This window comes from Ambystoma mexicanum, chromosome 11 (genome assembly GCF_040938575.1).
Source record: "Ambystoma mexicanum isolate Mex_15411 chromosome 11, UKY_AmexF1_1, whole genome shotgun sequence".
NCBI lineage: Eukaryota > Metazoa > Chordata > Amphibia > Caudata > Ambystomatidae > Ambystoma > Ambystoma mexicanum.
In genome coordinates, this window is record NC_090934.1 from 1094447834 (window position 1) to 1094465702 (window position 17869).

The following is a 17869-nucleotide window of genomic DNA, read 5'->3' on the forward strand; positions in this document are numbered from 1 at the left end:
GTTGGAGCAACACCTATAGGGTCTGGTCATTATCAATAGCTCAAGATGGATTATTAGTCTTAAAGTGTCAGTATATGTAACCCAATCTGGTGGAAAGCCAAGCTAAAGGACTCCCTGTACTGGTCATATTTATCTAATGTAAACCGCCCAGATATAGAGGTTACCGAAACAATCCTTGACTTCCCTAATGGCTGGAAAGTATTTCCTTGAGGGATATTTCTTCACACTTTGCCTGTGCATCACCTTCCTAGGTTTCTTAATATGATGCACTGCCCTTCCATACTGGTAAGCATTTCCTCCTCCCCTTTGCCTGGGGATTTTTACTATGTCCTCTACCCTTGGCTGGGTATTACCTTGAAAGTACCAGCAAGTGTTTCTTCCCCTAGGAAAGTGTGTCATTATGAGGCTGTTAATTTCATCCACCAGCCCAGGGCCACAGATTCTAGCCCGAGCACGCTCTTGACGCCAGTCCTTGGTCTCTTACCACTGCGGGTGAGATGTAGCCCTGAGCAGGCTTATTCTGATTTGCCTCTAGTCTGTTTTTTCAATGTAGCCCCCAGGAGGCTTTAAGCAACTTGTTTTGGCTTGTCCCTGGTCTCTTTCAATGTCACAATACTGTTTCCAACAGATTTGTGGCAGCATCTCTCTCGCACATTCCTTCTCCAGGAGCAGTAATTGTCATTCCCGTTGTCCGACACGTTCTTATTTAGGTCTTCTGACTCCCCTGATTCAGCAGGAATTTTTTGGATGCGTCGTCTCTAGTATTGCTCCCTCTGCGCTCGCCCTGCTCCCGTTCATTCTTCTGTGCTGTAGCTGTTTTCTTTTTCGTTGACAAGGTACTTAGGCATCAGACCTCAACTTCCTTTCCTTTCTGATTGTCCATTTAAGTTCCACTCATGGTGTCGACCAGGAGTTTATTGACCTAGTCTTCCACTGTTTAGTCTGGCGGAAGGACTCTGCAGAGTTTGGTTTATCTGCTAAGCCGCCTGGATTTGTGCACTTAAAGTGGCGTTGTGGTTGGACTAATGTCCGCTTTGCTCAAAGCATGGTGAAACGAATGTATGAGAATCTTTCTGCTGAACCGCAGCACTCCTGCTATCCTCAACTTACTACCCTCGGCTTCTGTCTTTGTACTGAGAAGAAGTGTGGAGAGAAATACTGGGTCAGATTTGCAGCCTATGTTTTGGTTATGAGTAGGGCAGCAGGGACCTTTGTCTTTCTCTGACCTTGCTGGGTATTTTGTACTGATGTGGTAACCCCTGCCCTGGTGTTTAAGAGGTTTAAGCAGTGTGGCAATGCTCTGAAGGGACCCCCAGTATACTTTTAGGTTGTCATTTTATTTTATTCTCTGCCATTTTAGCTGCTTGCTTCGAAGCTGGGAAGTATGCTTGCATTAGGGAAAAGATAATTTTTGCTGAGGACAGACGTGCACATTAGCACATAACAAACATTGGGGAATTAAATCATGGAATGTCATTTCAGAACTACCGCCAGGCCATGTTTGTTACCACGCAAGATGAGGCAAGGAAGCTTTCTTGCGTAAATAGTCATAGTTTGCTCTGGGAACCAATGCTGTCCGAAGTTGTCTTGAAAAACAGGTCGTACACAATGACTTATTTATCTCCAACTTTGAAGTTGTTTGCAGGCATACAAAAGTTAAAAGAAAATACTGTGATGAATTGTCTACTTTTGCCTGTCCTTTTCCCCAAACATTTTTTGCGGTCTGCACCTATAAAAGCGGATGGGAAAATAAACACGGTGCACATTGTCTGAAAGCTCGGGAGGATAGCTCAGGGGTAACGTGCTCGCCTTGGAAGCAAGATGTCACGGAGCAACACATGTTCGATTCCCGTGTCCGCGCATAGAAACCTCTGGGTATTAAGCGTGTTATAAATAACCTATCATATAGCTGTGGGGGTAGGAGGGGGGGGGGCTGTATAGTGCTCTGCATGCTGCCACATCAGTTTTTGGCAGGTTTGTATAAAATAAGTGCACCAAAATCGCAGGGGCTACAGACCTGGGTAGCACTCTGGATAAAGGGTGGCGGTAACTGATAACTTGAAATTGTTATATTACATGTTTAAAATGGTGGCAGAGACACTAGCATTATACCGCAATGTAAGAGCTATACTGACCAGTAAATGCCCAACCCCTGAGAAGATGCAGATATAAGCGCAACCACTGTCTTCCCCCTTGCTGCCAATTGCCCACCTTCCCATGTTAGCTCCCTGCTCCTTTTTCCCTGCTTCCCTCACTGTGTTCTTCCCCCTATGATTGCAAAGCACTCTGTTGCTTCCCGGAGCTAGTGCTGCAGTCAATAAATACCCTAATCATAATAACAAAAGTATATAGCCCTCAGCAGAATACCAATAATTATATTAAATAGTCCACTCATTGACTGCAGCATATTAGAATTTGAACAGGATGTGACACATTTGAAATAATTAAATGTTGGGTCAGAAGGCACTTACCAGTCATTAGGACATTGGAACATGCCTCTCCAGTGTTTGCAGCGAAGAGGCAGCAGACTCTCATGTCTTTAATTCCAGCTGCTTGCACATGAACATGCAGGCTGTCTGCATGACCTCTGCCCCTTCCCCTGCTAAACTCCTTCTTAACCCGTTCAGATGAAGGAGTTTGGCCGGGGCGTGGAAGATACAAAAATAAGGGTACTTTTTCAAAGCTACTGGTCCTCCAGGTAAAAGTCAAAATCTATATATAACATGGACCGTAGCTATGAGGATGGAAAGACACTCACTAAATCATATACAGAAATATAGATTTATTTCTAAATATGACTCAAATTATTAATACTGTATTAACAAAACAAGCCACTCCATTGCATATTTCAATTCTCAAATAAATTCAACTCCATACCATTTTACTCCATCTCCCATTCATAATCAATCATATAAAGCATTCACTGTCTCACATTGCCTACTGGTTACATATACTGTCTAACCATATAACCACAGAAAACTGTCCAACTCCTTCTTGACCCCGTTTTTTTAAAATACACATGTAAATCTCTGTTCAATGAGAGATTGAACTTGTCGACGCGTGTTTCAGTTGGCTTCTCCGGGCTTCCGAATATGGCCCTCTATTTTTTTCCAACCTTCTTCAGGACTTTGGTGGGGCACAGCTAGTGCTTCACCCTTAGATATAGGAGACATCATATCCACCACAAATTATGGGGGTAGTGCAAAACGAATGGAGCCAGTGACCTAGGATGCCCAATGTTTTCAGTCCTTCAGTATGCCTTGGACAGTCGGCAATCAGACGGGGCCAACAGGCAGCGGCGACGAACACATAGCTGTGTATACGCAGACATTTTTCAGCATTTCATCACGTGTCCTACAACTGAATGACAGAGGTCGCTACTGCTGTGAGAGTCCCCTGCAATGACCATGACTCAATGGATTGAAAACATTGGGCATCCTAGGTCACTGATGGCCTTTTCAGGCTAATACAAGCTCTGCTGCATAATCGTCGAGTCACTGGAGCACTAAGAATTGGTTCCCATACAGCAGAGAAAAAGGACTTTAAGGTTCCTCTGGGGAGCACCCATGATTTGAATATAAAAATGGAAGAGTGAGTGAAGCCTGGGAATTTCAAACTTGGGGAAGGCTGGAAGCTGCCAAGAAACTTGAAAGCAGCTGTAGCCTAGAAGCACAGAAGAAGCAGACTGCTGTGCCGGGCACTGCAACCATAAGGGAATGAGGGGTGAGGAGACGGTGGTGTGATCTGGATAAGGTGGACTGATCAGACCAATAACAATACCAATAAATTTACCGCTGTGGCACTGCAGGACCACGCGGAAGAAGCGGTATGAATGCAGCCTACTCATTGTGGTGAATAGACAAGAGCCTTTAATAGAAAGAATATCCATGAGGTAAAGGAAGACTATGAAGCCTGTGAAATGTTATACAGTAAGCCAGAGCCATTAGGTAAAAGTGGTTGGGAGTACCACCCCAATCTTACAGAGGAAGTAAGAGTAGCGAACCAACAGAAAGCTGAGATAAACCACTTAGCTTATAAAGGAATAAGTAACCAGAGGAACATACAGAAGCGAGGAAAGAAAAAGGAACCTTTGAGTCCCACTAAAGTATGGATTAATACGAACTTTAAAAGGACAGTGCCAGAATTCACAGCCGACCGGGGCAACAACCATAGGGAGGAGAGGAAGTTCACTGTTAAAAGAGATGGGGACGCTGACATCCTGGAGAAGCCCCTGAGAAGAACTAAGGGAACTGGTCAAAGAATAGCAGGAGCTATTTAAGAAACATTCATTAATGCTGAAAAGCCTATCTAGAAGAAGGGAGTCATTCTCCCGGATTTCCTTTTGTTATTTTCTCTTAGTGGTGGGACCAGAACAGGTTAGGTTTGAGACGGGCAGATAATATTCTTTGACTTTTTGACTTCACTACTGCTGACGAGCACACTAGTTAATTTATCAGGTAGGGAAACCCATAGAATAGGGATAGGTAGGCCCTTTTTCTTATTGCTGAATAAATCTGTTGAAAATGACCAAAACTAGGCTGCCTCCTTCTTCTAACCTAACACATCCAGCATAGCATTCTTGCATGCATCCCTGAATATTTGCCAGACATTGCTGAATGGCATCTTGGATGTTGACGCCCATACCTTTTTCTTATTTGTGAGATGGAAAAGAATGTTATCTGTACAGATTGTCAGCAAGTCCATGCATGCATGCATTAGAAAGGAAGCAGAGATTGTGTTGACCCTCCAGGGATTGTCATATATTTTAATGTTGGTGCAATTCCCCAAAATGTCATAAATGGCCGCAAGAACACACCGACTCTTGAAGGTTTGATGGTTTTTATTGAAATATTTGAGTAAGGTCTCACTAAATGTGATCCCTGTCTCCCTAGTCTCCCGTGGGCTTTGCCCTCATTAGCCCAGGCACTTAAATCCCAAGGTAGTCTCTAGAGATCGCTAACCCTATTATCTAAATTCTGGCTGGTTACTTGTGAGGGCCAAAATGCAATCACCATATCATTCTTGCTCCCTTTGGGAATGTGTAGGCAGATCCTAACTTTGAGTCCCACAAGAAGAAGAATGTTAAGGAGTGGTCCCTGGTTCTATTAACTTTTTCCGCATTTCTTTCGATGAATGCATTGTTGTTGGTATTCTTTGGCTGCAAAATCCAGGAGGAGACCCACCACACCCCCCCCCCCCCTTACTAATGCCAAGCCACACCCCCATAGATACCCTAACCCCACTTACCATCTGTATTTTGCAGCAGGAAAACAAACCGCAAAACAAATCAGCAAACATGCATCTGGTGAAAATGGCCTAGACTGTGCCCTTCAGGGGCATTGCCAAGCAGAGGAGCTCCACAATACCACGGACCCAAAGTACCCCTGTCCAGTACACAGATGGAGGTAAATTGAAGGAGTCTCCTTCTGGGAGGTGTCTGGGTTCTCAGGCAGTGGCCTTTCTGAACCAGAGTGCCAGCTCAACATGGAGCCTTGATGCCCGTGGGATCCGCACCACTGTGGGCAAGTGGCAGAGAAACCGACGTCTGCTGGCGGCATCCAACGCCGGCCCTGAAGAAAATTCTCTCCCAAGGCACAGCGAGTCCACCCTGGGGGTCGGTGTAATTTGGAATAGGGTCACACTCTCCCGCTGATACTACATGAGTGAGGTGCGGTGGGCCTCCTCGGAGACCTGAGCCTTGTATGCCAGTTTGGTGGATTGAAGTGCTGTGGCTGCTTGGTCTGTAGGGCAAATTTTTCAACACAGACACCCTGTATGGGCACAAGCAAATTGAGAGAAGGAGTGCATCTGGGGGGCATTATTTATTCACCGAGAGCACTTTCCTTGCCCCTGGGCTTCTTCAAACAACATACAGTAGTAGGAGCTGCACCTTTTGACTCTGAGGTTGTTGTCGCTGAGTTGATTCTCCCTTGCTAGAGTGAAGGGTACCTTGAGGGTTTATCAGGAACACACCCACAGCTAGTGGACAGAGTCCATTATGTTCAGATCATCAGCTAAAGCGAAAGGCCAGGATACAAGGCTTTTTCTGGAAAAATCTCAGGAGGATAGGATAGCTCAGGGGCAAGGTGCTTGCCTTGGAAGCAAGACGATGCGGAGCAACACAGGTTTGATCCCCGGGTCTGCGCTTAGAAACTTCTGGCTATTAAGCATGTTACAAATAACCAATTGTTATAAAAATAATAAAACATCCATCAAAAAGTAACTAGTAACATTCACAGCACAGGTACATAGTGTACCTTAGACAAGTGGCAGCATGGAATCTTTTGCTACTAGACATGACCTTTTTATGCAGGAGGTAAAACAGGAAATCAAGGAGAGCTTTGATAAGCTCTCGAGAGCAATATCTGAGCTGAATAAACCTGTTGGAGCAGTAGAAACCCGCCTAGATGAATCGGAGAACACAATTTACGAAAAAGCACATGATCAAACAGAATTGGCATATAGAGTAACCAGGTCGGAAGACCAATTGGAGGCAATATGATCCCGCCAGGGCGCCATCGATTATCAAGCTCTGTGTGATATTTGCCTGAAAGGGATTCCAACAAATATCCTGGACCAAGACTTGAAATAATTTGTGCCAAGCCTCTTTGGCCAGATCATGAACTTAGTGGATGCAGCGGAAATAATTCTTGACGGAACACAGTGTACTCCTCATTCAGCCGAGAATAAATCTTTCATACATCTTAACAAGTTTGCATTTTTAGCAAATAACGGACAACATTATGAAAGCGCTAGAGTTTCCTAATTTGTACAATTTCGAGGCTCAAACCTTATCTTATTCCAGGACTTATGACCATCCACTTTGTCCAGAAGGAGGAAATTATATCTAGCTGTAAGTATGGTTTGTAAAATAAATATCTGAAATAGATGTTGATTCCTGACTAAACTACCATTTGTTTTTTCTTTTCTAGCTGGTCAGTAACATTCCATTGCTTCTGAGGAAGAAGCGAAAGAATGTATGCGAAAATACAATGGCGACAGGCAGCCTGATCAAGGAGACAGTCTCACAGAATCTGACCATGCCGGGAGAAAGGATGGAATCAATAAATAATTGGGAACTCCTATTTCAGTGTGGCCTTACAAATAAAAACCCCATGAAAATCTTGCAGCAATCCTGAAAAGCATGAAAATATATCTGAACAGTATTGTGATAAGGTCTGGGTTTGATGAGGGTTTATTGTACTAATGCACTCTTACTTATGCTGAGAACTTTACGTAAAAAGACAGGGTGATCCTAGGATTAAAGTATTACGCATTTCAGAGGTTAATATAGAGTTTCTGCAGCATTGAATCTTTCATGGATGCACATGCTGTGAATATTCCCCGTCAGGCTGGGAATCCCTGGTTACTTTGATTTAGTAATTTTCCTATGGAAAAACGACACCTTGAGTGTCCATCAACATTGTTGTGGGTGCTTTTGGTCCCCACCAATCGGACGTTGAGTGTATAGCTCTGCCCGAGCAGCTTCCCCTCAGATTTTAACCACTCTAGCTGCAGGATAACCCCCTGTAGACGATGTTTGCCTGGAGGTGGAAGGCTGGAGGGCGCATGTGAATCCACAAAAGATACCAACGCTGGAGAAATGGAGTTACAGGTAAGAAACTACTCCCTTACATTCCACACCTGTTTAACATTAGGAAACCTGGCTGTACCTTATCTGACAGGAGGGATTTGGCTTTCAGTTTTGGTTAATGTGCTGTTTTTTTGGGAAGATTTGCTTAATTACATTGAACTGGGGTAAACACAAATCTGATGGGTACCCACCGTGATATTAGGATCTAGACTCTGAATGTTCTGGGTCTGAACTCCCGGCTTAAAGAATACTCCAATGCTCTTAAATGGTTTAAGGGTTTTATTGGATTTTGAATGAGACCTATGGCTGTCCTCCTCTCGCTTGTCTATAAAAGCCCCATCTCCATAACCAAGGCATCCCTAAACCCCAGGTTAGTATATACTGCTTGTTTCTCCCTACTGTCTAGGTTCTGTCAAATACTGGAGGTGAGGACCTAAAGGCAATGATGCCTTCTCTATCTAGACTCCCTCAGGAACTTCCTCAACTGTTACTCTATCCAGTGGTTGGTATTTAAAAAAAGTAATGGATTGTGATTTACAGATAGCCTGACTCGTCTCCTTCCCATCACGCCCATATCCTCCTCTCCCTCTCACGTCCTGATGTTCTCCTCTTGCTACGCGCTTTGCACCAACTCCACCCCTTCACTCCAACTCTTCACTCCTTCACCCTCCTCCACACTATAACTCTATCCTCCACACTGTAACTACCACTCCACCCCACCTTCTAATCTGGCACCCTTCTTTCACTCAAACACTTCACGCATACTCCCTACACTGTCTATGCTAATCACACTCGTTACCATCTCACGAACATCACAACACAGTGCCACATGCACTCAGTAAACAATGCATCACCTGCTCCAGAAATCACCTCCAGACTGCCCTTTTTTGTCTTTTTTCTTGCTGGTCTCTTGGTCTTCCATGTCCTCCTTCTTTGACCACATCTAACACATTCACAACCTGCTGTTTCCCATTGCACTCTTTATTCTCCCTCATCTCCTAACATTGGATCACTTGCCCTAGCCAATATGGCCCTGCCTTCCCCACCCAGGAGGGATTACAATCAGCAAAGATAACAAATAGTGGGTTAAGCCCTGCATCTTTTCTCTGCGTGGGTCTGCTGTGAAAGACTGGTGGCCTGGGTAATTCAGTGTCCAGGTTTGTTAGGGGGTTTGCTCTGGCCTCTCCTACGGTAAGTGTAGTCCATGCAGAGGTCTGTGCCCTTCTTATTCCCTGGTGGTCTTAGGGCTTGGTCTTTTCCTGTGGGTGTTGGTTGGTGCTTCTGGGAGCAGAACGCTGTCTGCACTGCTACAGCATATTTGTGGCTGTAGTTTACCCACTGGATTTCTCTCGTTTCACTGTCTTTCCGCTTCACACATTCAACAGCATGTGGCAATGGAGGTCTGCTGTCTCTGTGCTGGTTGTTGCCCAAGTCCTGATTGTTGGCTCTAGATAAAAAGAGAGACTGATGAGAATCTTGTTTCGGAGGCATGATGTAAGACAAAAGGGTACTACACATAAACTGGCTAGCACAAAGGGGGGCATAGGAATTAGGGCTCACAAAATTGCTGCCATCCTCCTGGGGTAGCATTGGCTCTGGATTTCTCCCTGGCAGTCCTCCCACCCCAGGCTGAGAGGTGTCCCCATCCACTCTTGATAAGGCTAGGATACTTTCTTTGTCACGCTCTGCAATAAAGTACAAGTCTATACTGCAAAGGTCCATTTCTATGGGCCTTTTGGCAGTTTTCCTACAAGAGACCTGCTTGCTTTTCGCAGATGAACGGAGAATGGCAAATGGAGAATTTAATCATTGTTGTTTTGCATCTAGCGGTAGTAAGAAACGGGGATTCGTTATTTTTTGTAGGAAGAGTTTTTCATTTGTGAAATCAGCAGCGGCTTCCTCGTGTGCGGCCAATTTGTTACACTAATAAAGATATATCGCTCGAATGAAAACTGTGATCTGTTCTTTACTGGTCTTATTTCGATTTTGGAGGGGGGGGAGATGGTAACGGGAGGGACTTGAATTGTGTAACCAATCTGGCATTCAATGTAGCACTCCTTCCTTCGCAAAGAGAAGCAATTTCCACGCAGTGGCTAAAATGCTTACTTTTCACTTATTGAACCTTGGAGATTTTTCCATCAAGGGAATAGAGAACATAGCCACTATTCAGCCTCCCCATAGGGGCTTTTACAGGTTCACCATGTTTTTAATCTTTAAGACTCCGATCCCGAAAACAATGGAAATTTCCGTTGGTACAAAAGTTCTAACTGACCAGTTTGAGAATCCGGAGGGTATTGTCACGCTTAACCCACTTGGATCCTCTGCGCAGGTGGTCTGGAAAACGCCATCACTCTTGGATCCTGACCCGGGGGGCGGAGAAGCGAGGGAGGATCACCTGGCTAGAGGGTACTTGGGGACCGGGAGTGGGGTGACTTGTGCGAGACATGGTATCCCCCTTTCCCTATTGACACCCAACCCTTTGTTATAAGCCATTTCCCCTAATTTATCCACATATGACGCATGATAGTACTGGGACGAAGAAGAGGCAACTAAGAACAATGAAGACTACACTCTTTTACCACTCTGGTACAGGGACATGGAATCTGCCTGCTTTGAGCTGTGGGGGTCAGGTTTGTCCCTTTGATAATGGTCTGGCAGGGCTAATTGGACATCCACACCAGCAGCCTGTCAAGGGGCTGCAGGTGTATAGAAGGAGACCAGCACATCAGCAAGGAGAGTGACAGGAGAAGCAGCAAGGAGGCTGGTGCAAGCAGCAGGGAATCCTATCTGAGAAGCTCACTGAGACGCTGAGTTCTGCAGAGAGGTGGTCTGTGGAAGCATGGCATGGGAGCTGGTGTTCCGTGGAGCAGACTGAATGTTGCATAAGGAGCCCTGTGGAGAGACTGCCTCTTTCTCTCATGTTCAAGATGCTTGTTCCCTTGTGTTAAGAGGTTGACACAAGAGTGCCTGAGGGGCAGGACTTGGACCCCCTGACATGAAAAGCAGAAGGCTGTGTGAGCTGTGCTGCTGGGAAAGCTGTGAACGCGACCAGTAAGTTTCTAACAAATGAGAAACCTGGTGCTCGAGCATTTGAACATTTCTATTCTAGAGGAATACTTTGTATCACAGTGGTGACGTATTTAAGGAAACACATTTTAAAAAGTCTCCGAATGCATTTCATTTAAAGCAAACTGAAGGAATATTAAACAGCGGGTTGAATTGAAAGTGAGTTACGAGTACAACCCATGTCTAGTGAATAATGAATGAACTGAATGAAAACTTTTAAAATAAGCAGAACTGTTACATATTGAGTTTCAGAAGTGAAGTGAAGTGAAGTGAACGGAACTTTAAAATTCAAGTAAAACCACTGTATGCCGAACTCTAAAATGAAAATAACTTTAAATACAAGTAAAATCATTATATGCTGAATTCTAAAGTGAACAGAACTTTAACATTAAACCAAAGAGAGGCATATGCATATTGAATACCAAAGTGTGTAAACTACATATAACAAAAATATACATTGAAAGCAAAATTAACTGGAACCCTGAAGTTTAATCCAACCCAGTCATGATATTCACATGAAAGACAACCATAAAAAGAGGGCGCAAGTGTGGCAGAGAACCCTAAGAAGACAAAGGATATTTTTGTGATACTGAAACTAAGGGCCTCATTATGAGTGTGGTGGTCCGGAAATGAGGGTGCCGGTAGCAACGTACCGGCACCCTTTCTGTACTGCACACTCTGACTCTGTGGGCAGGGGCGGCACACAACGGCACCCGTCCAGAGAGTTGTCACAGAAGCACCGGCACTATTAACTACGGTGCCGGTGCATCCATTAACTCATTCTCATGGAGTCATATGGGACTCCACAGGAATGGACATTTACCAAATCCGCCGCCTGACTTTCCACTCCACCTGGACTTGTAATGTCCCGGTAGCACCGAGAAGTCCGACGGCGGATTCCGTGTTACGACAGGTTACTGCAATCCTCATAATGAGGCCCCAAGTCTTGGGGAAGGGACCCCTGAGACTTGAACCATTTATTGACTTGAGGACATAGTCTCAAGGTTTTTTGTGTTTGGAACTGTGTTATACTTGGGGAAGGGAGCTGAAAGGAAACTCCGAGCCGGAAAGAAGCTAAAAACTTTGTTGAACACTGTTTCTTTCGGTTGCTGACATCCCTACACAATGTATAGATTAGTTGTGCGGGCAAGTATAGGTTTTTACACAGACAGATTTTTAAGTTGAACTCTTTGACTCAGACTTCCCTTATTTTCATTTAGGTAGGGGAATCTCACCTTAGCATAGGGCAAGTTAGGCCTTTTTCTATCCTGACATTTAAGTTAATAAAGTGTTTTATTTTGAATTCTGAATCTGTTGTCTGTGTCTTGCGTCGTGATTCCTTCACACCATGTTTCAGTGTTCCTAATTTTAGACGCAGGCAACCTCCCGCTCGCTAATTGCGAAACATGTCAATTTAATGGTCTGCTAGGGGATCCCACAATCCGTTGTCACATAACCAATACTTTGGAGAACTATTTCATGGAAAATGATCTAAAGAACAAACTATGCATATTGTCGGACTCAGTGACTATGCACATTTATGAGGTAACCGTATCAATTAACTCAAGAGCATAGTATCAAATGGGGATCAGCAACAAACATCACATATGAGATCCTATGTGTACTGCAAAAACTGCCAAATGGGCAAAAAGCATGTGGTCAAATATTTGAAGGATTAATACAAGTTGTTTAATCAAAATGAATTCAAAAAGTGAAAACAGTCAAAACCAGTGTGCAATACCAATACAGAAAAAGCTAATAAGAGCATAGAAAAACATATACTTACATTAAACACCAAATTCATGCTGACATTTCCTAGCCCCACACACACCTCCCACCAAGCACACCTACACAACCATTCTACACATAATAAAAACAAAGTGTCAAGTAAGCAATGAGTACATAGCAATATCAAAGACTGTGTCCAATACTGTCCTTTGTGTTGTACACCTGGTTTACAGCTGCTTTTTATGAACCCTTTGGTGGCAAAGTACACCCTTCGGGCAGCATAATTTACACAGTAAGATCAAAAAAGAAAGTACATGGAACTTCAAAAACCAGTGGCCAACCCGTGTTTCGGCTTCATGGGTGCGACAACTCCAAATCACCACCACCACCTTCAGGGCCAAAGATAAACATCAATCACTGGTAGGGAATGGATAACACATGTCAAAAATGGAAACTTGTCAAGGCACATATTTAAACCTAATTGCACATTTCAAATGGATTGTGTCCAATCACGTATTCCTTATCTTTTGATAGTTTCATTCCAGCTTCAGCTGCTTCAGAAAAATGTGTCCTCGACAGAGGGCTCTATGCACTAGTCTCATCAACTCGATGTCCTTCGAGGTCCCTCCGTCTGACGTCATCACCTGTATATGTAGCACACACAGCGCCCGTTGGCTTAAGTTCTGTTTTTCCGACGCTTCTTTCGCTTCAAGAAAATTACGGCATGCTTTGGTACTTCAACAAATTTGATTTTATTATGTATTCACCGTCCGCTCCATTGACGGCGAAGGCAGGTTAAAAAAAAATGTCAAGACTGTGGGCCAAAAATATCAATCACTGATACCCACTGCATATGTCTTTGGTGCCTTGGCACAGAACATCGCACAACAGATTGTGAATCCTGTCAGGCTAGGACCGACAAGGCTCTAAGGGAGCATAAAGGTAAATTAGCAGTGGGTAGGATCACTTCGAAGTCCCCTACTAGTGTTTAAAAAAAAGCTCAGATGAGTTGAGAGATTCTCAACAGAAGAAATACAAGAAAAGATCTTGATCGAGGAGTCGGTCACGTCACTCTTTGTCTAAGAAGGCAAAGCAAAGGCATCATAGATATCCTTCGACATCAAGCGATTCCTCACCTGAGAGAATTACATGCCCAACTAAATCCGCCTCCTAAGTGGGATGTATTTTGGAGAGAGATGATTAACATGTTTTCGAAGAAGGCCCCGACCACCTCGAAAGAAAAGCCAGGCCCCTGTCATCTGCATAAAGCCGACAAAGGGAGGTCAAAGGCTAAACCCTGAGAACCCATGAGTCCGGAACACAAGTCAGATTGTCATTGGGAGTCGTCAAGGCATCTAACCGACGAGAAATCGCTCAAGGACTTTGACAAGATGAGAATCCAGCCCTTCAAAGGTTTTATCAAAGAAAAAGAAATACACCTTCGACAAGAACAGGGTCAATTCCATCAACGCCTTCGTCATCGCAGACAACAACGCATGTGTCAAACATCGAAGCAAGGGTAGAAAACTAAGTCATTGGCCTCAAAGCAGTTATCAACGACCTTTTCAAAGCCATTGAAGCTACCAACGGCACAGTAAAAAAATTTACAAACCTTTACCAAAGAAAGATTTATTTAAGTCATTAAGTTCGGCATGTTAAATGAACATGTGCCTATGTTAATAAATTACTGCGACATTACACCATATTCATCGTCACAACACCTTTCTTCTTTGGCCACTGCACTTGTCAATTCACAGTTGGATTACTGTAACAGTCTGTTGGCAGGGACATCCAAACAAAATGTTTAAAAAACCTTCAAACAGCCCAGAATAGTGCATTGAGAGCAGTTTGTAACCTAGGCCCATGTGCTCATGTCTCTAGTTCACAACGATCATTACACTGGCTTCCAGTATGTCATTGCATTGCCCACAAAATAGTTACCTTAACTTATAAATGCATGACCACAGAGCCCCAAGGTACCTTATTAACCGGTTGTCCAAGGCTCCAATAAAGCAGACTCTACTATCCAATGCAGCTAATAGACTCTTTGTACCTAGATAGAACCTGAAAAATGTCACTTGTTTCCAGGTTTGCACTCCAGTATTGTGGAACTCCCTCCCTTCCTCATCTTGGTAACATCCCAGGCCTTGCATGCTTTAAGAAAGCACTAAAAACACACATGTTTAACTCTAATGATTATCCTTCTCCTGTCCTTGTTTGATTCCTGGTCTGACCCCTTCTTTGCTGCTGGACCTGACTTATTCTACCTGCGCACTGAGGCCTTTGGGCATGTTGCGCATTATCAAAATTGATAATAATTAACCTCAATTTAGGGGTACCATGAGTCCTCTGATGACAATACTCTCCCTTTTGGCCTACAATATGGTACTCCAAATGTACCAGATGAATTAATATCAGAGGAGTCCAGAAATAAAGATTTATATGAAAATCAGACGGTCAGTGGTGTGGATACATCACCTGAGTTAGTTTGGGAAACCAGACCCTTCTGAGCATGCTGATGCCTCTCATGTAGGCAATTAATGAGCAAAGTAGTTGAGTTTTTGGGATGGAGCAGGCATACTCCTCCCTTTGAGCAAGATGATTTGACTGATATACTAGACCATGGTCCACAGAGAGATCCCACCTTGCATTTTCATATTGCTCTCCAAGAAAGGATCAAAACAAATTGGGGAAACTCCAGAAACTATTTCTGCAGTTAACAAAAACTTCAGCAAGAAGTATAGACTGTCCAGCAGTGACCCTGATTTCTTGACTAAACATCCTACGCTTGAAGTTTAGTAGTCCAAGCGGCGACGTCCACTAAACAGTCAGCATACTGCACTATTCTGCCAGACAAAGACAACAAGCGTGTAGACGCTTGGGTGCTGAGGCTATTCACAGCAGGGAGCATGGCATTGACGTCTGCAAATGCCTCTTGTGCCTTGTCAAAATTCCTGTTCCCACCCTGTGGGATTGCGTACCAATGGTGACTGACCACATTCCCAAGGGTGGGAAAGAGATGGCTTCCTGGCTATCATTAAAGAGGCTATGTGTGAGTGCCTACAGTCAGGTCGGGATACTGCAGATAGCATTAGCAGGTCCATGGCGACAAGTACTGTGCTACGCAGATTTGCATGGTTGAGAAAGTCAGGGTTTGCACCAGATGTGCAATCCATGCTTCTCAATATGCCTTTTGACGGCTCTCGGCTGTTTGACAGCAAGGCTGACGAAAGCCTGGATAAGCTGCAGGCCTTTAAAGCAGCAGCAAAGTCTCAAAGTGCTGCAATTATTATACATTTTTTTAATTAAATGCTTATGGTTTACTATAAACCTTTGTCTTTCCATCATTACAAAAGAAAAACATTATCTCCAGCGTCATTTTGCCGTTAGGTATCCCATAAAACTATTTCAGATATTAAATATCAGTCCAAAAACATTAGAAAATAAGAGGTCCTCTTATAGGGTTAAAAAGGGACTTCACTTAAAAACTTCATCAAGGCAATAGTCAATCCTTGATTCTCCCCTGCTAAAAAGTATATCCACCCTTCCTCTCCCACAAGTATGTCTGGTTTCAATAAATCTTCTGATATGCTTAGTCCTCAAGCTTGTCAACCCTGTGCAAGACAATGTTACATGTTTCAATGATTCAATTTCTTCTTCCTTATTGCAAAATCTCCATCTCTATTCATTATCTCTTTTTTGATATCTCGTTAGGAATTGCATGGTTTGAAATGCCTTTAGTCGAAATCTCAAAAATCTGTCTCTCATTAATGGACAGGGACATTTCTTTAAATAAGTTGGTAAGCAGTCATGGGGCTTCATTACAAGGTCAGCGGTAACCTGCCGGTGCTACCAGCAGTTTGCTGCCAACCTCAAACACTGAATCCGCCGCCTGAGTTCCCGGTGCCACTGGGACATTACAAGTCCCCGCAGAGTGGGAAGTCAGGTGGGGGATTTGGTAAGTCCCCATTCCCGTGGAGGACTCCACAGGAATGGGGACTCAGAAGCACTGGTAGCGTTGCGAACAGTGCTGGTGCTTCCATGACAACTCTGCCTAGCGGGCCGTTGTGCCCAGCAGGGTCAGACCTGCTGGGCGCGGCGGCCCTGGCAGGCAGACTTGTAGTTTAACAGTCCGGAAACAAGGATGCTGGTAAGCTTACTGGCACCCTTGTTTCTGAACCGCCACACTCGTAATTAGGCCCACCGTTTTTTGTTTCAGAGGTTGGGATGACATTCAAACCGTATTTCTTCTTTATGCACGTCATCAGGATCCAGTCCTGTTGGCAACGTTTTTTCTTCACATAGCATGGGTTTGTTATGAGCGTGTCCAAGTTAGTACGTAAATGTTCCAGGAATGTTAGACATCGCTTCTTCCAAGTGTCAATAGAGCTTGCTTCACCTCTTCTTATTTCCTGAAACATGATTTGGTAAGGGAGTACCGGAGAAGTCACTGTGCATTTACAAAGTAGGTCAAGAGACTTCCATATAACATTTGCGTACATCGATGTAATTCGTATCATATTAATGATATTGGGATACCTCTAGGTATCCTAAAAATTGTTCTCCAAAAGGAGCCTTCTAAAATGGCCCATATTTTACTTGGGGTTGATAAAAATGCCTCTTATAAAAGGTTAATACCAGCAAAATCAAATATGTCCTGTATTTTCTGTGACTGACTGCTCCCTGTGCTGTCAGACTCTTTACTTTATCTTTTAAAGCTCTACACTGTGGGACATCATTTATGCTAGAGCTTAAGCATGTGCACAGGTACAGTAGAGAGGAGACTTCGTCCAACTTGGATTGTCCCCTGTGGCATTTGAAGGCATGCTCTGTGCGATTTCCCCGATTAGCTCCCGTGACCACGATGTTAGTTTTGGAGACATTAATCTCCAGACCATTTTCAGACATATATGTTTGTAAAGCCTCTAGTCTACGTTGGAGACCAATTGGCATCTGATCAATTAAAACTAAATCATCTGCGTAAAGTACCCACACCAGTTCTGGTTGCCTATACTAGGTGGTAAGGCTCTCACTCAGGAGACTTGTAAGTCCGACAGAAACTTTTAACCCTCTAAGCATTTAAGCAAATCTGTTCCTTTGTGTCAGAGTAGAGGCATTTTATTGCGGTCATTAAATCCAAGGGATAGCCCCATGCCATCAGTTTGGCCCAGAAGAGATTTCTGTAGATACTGTTGAATGCCTTTTTTAGGTCAACAAAGGCCATGTAAATTTTTGTGCCATTTATTAAAGCCCTCCATTTTAAGACGTTCAGCAGAGATGCATGTAATTCGGTTCCCACTCCTCTCATGAAGCCTGTTTGTCTCGAGTCTCTTCTCTCAGCCACTCTGGCCCACTCCTGAAGCCTAGTCAAGAGAAGAGCCGCAAACAACTTTACCAAGACATCTAGGAGGGCAATAGGGCAGTAGTTGGCTGGGTCGGCCTGATTGCCCTTTTTAAATATTGGGACAACTATCGCTAGTC

General features: G+C 44.0%; 1 protein-coding gene across 3 annotated transcripts in view; it reads left to right on the top strand.

Moving 5' to 3' along the window:
• The window catches only part of MINDY2 (MINDY lysine 48 deubiquitinase 2), an 838774-nt gene that overhangs the window by 444300 nt on the left and 376605 nt on the right, over window positions 1-17869 (top strand). The gene's annotated exons all lie outside the window — the stretch shown is intronic.